At 40.5% G+C, this 4,225-nt stretch overlaps 1 long non-coding RNA gene across 4 annotated transcripts; it reads left to right on the forward strand.

The window, feature by feature from the left end:
* The first annotated feature begins 664 nt into the window (after positions 1-664).
* Positions 665-3,845, forward strand: LOC123085837 (uncharacterized). 4 transcript variants are annotated; one of them, XR_006439995.1, is made up of 3 exons: positions 680-1,120; positions 2,429-3,496; positions 3,593-3,845. It is a non-coding gene; the product is annotated as an uncharacterized lncRNA (long non-coding RNA). The 4 variants fall into 4 exon arrangements; XR_006439993.1 differs by having other exon boundaries at positions 695-3,330; positions 3,396-3,496; XR_006439994.1 differs by having other exon boundaries at positions 697-1,120; positions 1,198-3,496.
* Positions 3,846-4,225: the final 380 nt, after the last annotated feature.

A 4,225-nucleotide genomic window follows, 5' to 3' on the forward strand; every position in this document is an offset into this window, starting at 1 on the left:
AACTCGTCGTATGAGTCCTGTCTTTAACATCTCTCTCCCTTGGATAATTGCTTTCCAAGTCTTAGACGAACTAGCTGGACAGTTCGCCGTCAGAAACCCCTCATTAGGGAAATAACGTGCTTTAAGCACTCTGGCACACAGACTATTTGGATTCTCAAGTAGCCTCCAAGCTTGCTTTGCTAACAACGCGTCATTAAAAATCTCCAGGTCTCGAAATCCCAGTCCTCCTTGTGACTTCGAAATGCACATCTTATCCCAAGATTGCCAATGCATCCCTTTTCTGTCAAGTGATCCAGCCCATCAATATTTCGACAGGCTTGTTGTCACTTTCTTGCACAAACCTTTTGTGAGTTTGAAACAACTCATAGAGTAGGCCGGTAAAGTTTGAACCACTGACTTCAAAAGAACTTCTCTAACTGCACAAGACATCTTCCTTTCACACCATCCCTGTACCCTTGACCTTGCTCTTTCATTGATGTGTTCAAAATTTTGCTCTGCAATTCTACCCGCAGCTGTTGGAAGGCCAAGGTACTTCTCTGACATTGCTTCTCTCTGTATTTGCAATGCCGCTTTGACTCCCATCTTAACAGAGACGCCACTGTTAGGGCTAAAAAAGACCGAGCTTTTCAGCTTGTTTGCACACTGTCCGGAGCCTATGCTGTAATGATGCAATATCTCATTCAGCCTTATGGCGCTCCTGAAATCCGCCTTCATAAAAATTAAGCAATCATCTGCGAATAGGAGATGGGGAATCCACGGGGCAGAGTTGCTCACTCGGATCCCCCTATCAATCCATCCACCCTCAAACACTTGTACGGGCAATGTCTTCCCAAAAACATGGAGGGGCCGCCGCTGTATTACAGAGGGCGGTGTCATGGTCCAACTACCTGGTGGTGCAGGTGCCATAATCCAGGGCGGCGGCGAGGAGCTCTTTAGGGCCGACCTGTCAAAGTTGTAGATCTGGGCTGGGTTCGCGGAGCGGCACAGCCGTGTCTACTCCGGCCGGTACGCCAGTCTCAACATCGCCATAAAGATGGCTAGCCAGCCCTAGCAGGATGCCGCCAAGCTGAAGCACCCGTTCGCCTGCGAGGTCGCCCGACGCCTTCGCCACCACATCCTCGTACGTGCTACAATCCTCTTTTTTCCTCTGCCGCCACCTCATCCGCTCCGTCAATCTCACCTGATCCACCACCGCAGGTACTGGTACAGGGACAGATCCATGTGTTTTTGCTGGATCCTCTGATTCTAGGCTATTTTTCCTATCAGTACTACAACATCTGTACTAGGTTGTCCGCCATAGTGTTGTAGATCACGGCAGGCCCAACCAGCCGCTACTCCTTTCTAGGCATTTTAGTTAATCTTATGCTTGCCTCTATTAATTTCCTATATCCGGTACTCATGTTCACCATGTGAAAGTTGTTGCTAGTCATCTTTTTTCTTTGATTTGGATATATGCAATTGTGTCTGTGTGTGTTAACTTGAGAAGAATATTTACATCCTATTTTACTAACAAATTTCTTTGTTGTGATGCATTATGTTTTTGATATTCTTGCTGCTAGCAGTTCGGTAATTAATAAAGATTAGACAGTGAAATTAATCATCACACACTTGTTCAATCAGTTGTCATATTATCTCAGATATATCTTAGCTATGATCATTTTATCAAAGAGCATTGCTTACAAGATCGTTGAATATAGACTCGATGAAGTTTCTAGATGCACTAGAGGAAGAAGTCAGCACTAGTGTCAATCTGTGGCATCATGATTAAATCGAGGATAGAAACAAAAAATCCCCTTATTAGTTTTATGAATCCTTATTGATTTCGTTGTCACACTTTGTACCAAAGGAATAAGCCCCACATGCATCACTCCATAAATTTATTCCATATTCCTTAAATTCAGCCGCACTCATAGGTTTGTAATTTGTTGGAATTTCGCCCTCTGGAATCGATCGCATCAAAACACAATGAACACATGCGCACAAAAAATTGATAGCCAAGGCCCTTGTCGTGCCCTTATTTCCTCTTTATTTCTTTTCTTCTTTTCTCTAGGTACAAAACTCATGCACCCTGCCCCTATATATTGGTGCAGGACCTGAACTGACTCATGCCACCGACCCAGACTCCTTTTTCCTAACCTATACAGACTTCAATTACAAACCAGACTCGGTGTGCAAGGGAACTCCAGCCGAACAGAACACGAACACCTATAGACGTACTACTACTCAAGCACATGTATAGGACTAGCACCGACCTTGGACTTACCTAATCCTAATTACATGGCAGCGCTGATCACTTTCTAGTTAAATCAAACTCAAACACAATTTAATACTTCTAGCATGTAGGCATGTTTGGATTATCCAACATAATTTTCAACATCTGTGTATGCATGTTGTGATCTTAACAACACGTCTTATTTTCTTTCTCCAGGCTGATTGTATTACACTATAACTTGTTATGGTGACAAGGGTATTTATCTTCAGGGAACGACCATGATATATATAGAGGCTTCTGTAGAAAGAGGAGGCCGCTTCATGATTCCCCTATGCTTCTTTGACATAACCTCCACAGAGCAAAGATTTGAGTTGCTCGATTTAACCTATTCTGTACTATGCCTTGGTTGTATATAAGCTATATTTCTCCCGTACACCCTAAATATAGAACTTTGTTATAATTTAATAAATGAGTATGTGTGGGTTTATGCAGTTTCTTATCTGAACAAGCAGTGTATATTCAGAACTGAAGATGCAGGGAATTTACGAGAAATAGAATGTCATCAGTTTACAAAGAAAATGTTAAGTCTCGAAGTCTTTATGTTTCCACTTCATAGCATGGTGATGACTCTTTCTCTAATGTATATTATTTTGTTTCTTTACAGAGTAATGGTACTGACGTTGTAAGTATATGCACTTCCCACCTCTACATGTTGGTCTTTTAAATAGAAAATTAGTCTAGAATGGTAAAAATATATTATGATATTTTATATAGTTTTAACCTGATGCAAGATGCAAAATTTATGTATTATACAAATATAGGTTGCATAATCTGCAATGTTATTTAATAAACTCGTGTTGAAAAAGTTTGTTATTCAGATTAATATGATTAGGACCACATCTCTATAAATTAAGGTAAATAACATTTGGCGGCTTGTATCACTGTACCAATTTTAAGTACGTCCAAATTTAGCCTCGTGTTCATTATTTTATCTGGACATGGAAGTATTTTTGAATTTTTGGAATCTTGCATTTATTTGTATTTTCTACAGAACTGCAGATCTTTCTTAGCAAACAAAGGATATGTGGTATGTCAGCACATGATTTTATTCAAGAGAGGTACCTTGTTTCTTGCTTAGTATGTTCTAATTAAGGTTTATTTTAACTCAACTGACATGTACCAGGTTTTATCATCGGAAATAAATGATCAAAGTATTTGTCAGGTGTTGACTAGTACTCTCCTCTTATGTGTACAGAGCTACTGATGCCACGGCCTTGAACCTTTGTAATGTGCTCCTCCTTTAAATTTTATTGCTCTATTAACTTGGTTTTCCCTTTTGTAAGTTACTCATCTCATTTCTTTGCTTCTTTGTGGATGTAGATTGCAAGATAAACAGATGATGCATGGCTCAGATGTTGATTGTAAGGTCAAGAATGGGGATGGTAGTTAGATAATTAGAATGCCATTTTCAGGGTCAATGTTTCAAACATTGTGTTTTAGAATGGCTGATAAGTATTGATTGCAAGGTCAAGAATTGCCTACTAGTACTAGGTAGTTTCACATCTTGTAAACTTTGGATCATGTTCTTTGTAATGAAAGATATTCGATTAAATATATGAGACATTTTTGCTCATTATATTGTGTCTCCAATGCTCTATCAGCATTGTCTAGTAATTCTGGAAATACCATGAATTGTTCATGTGATCTACTGAAGCTTCTAGTATTTTAAATGACCCTTACAACACATATGAAGAGTTGTTGCGCTCTAACTCTATGCGTTGCCATCTTACAACACTTGTACACCCTGTTTACCAACGCATGTACATGCGTTGTTGTTGACCCTAGCAACGCCGCCAACGACAGCGCATATAAATCCGTTGGTGTAGGCTGTAGCAACGCATATAGGAACATAGGACAACGCATCGATGCGTTGCTGAAGGGGGGTTCCTGTTGTAGCGAACTGGGCAGCCTGCGAGGCCACCTCGGGGAAACTCGAGGGTTGGTTTTACTCGT

The sequence above is a fragment of the Triticum aestivum genome, chromosome 4A (genome assembly GCF_018294505.1).
Source record: "Triticum aestivum cultivar Chinese Spring chromosome 4A, IWGSC CS RefSeq v2.1, whole genome shotgun sequence".
Lineage (NCBI taxonomy): Eukaryota > Viridiplantae > Streptophyta > Magnoliopsida > Poales > Poaceae > Triticum > Triticum aestivum.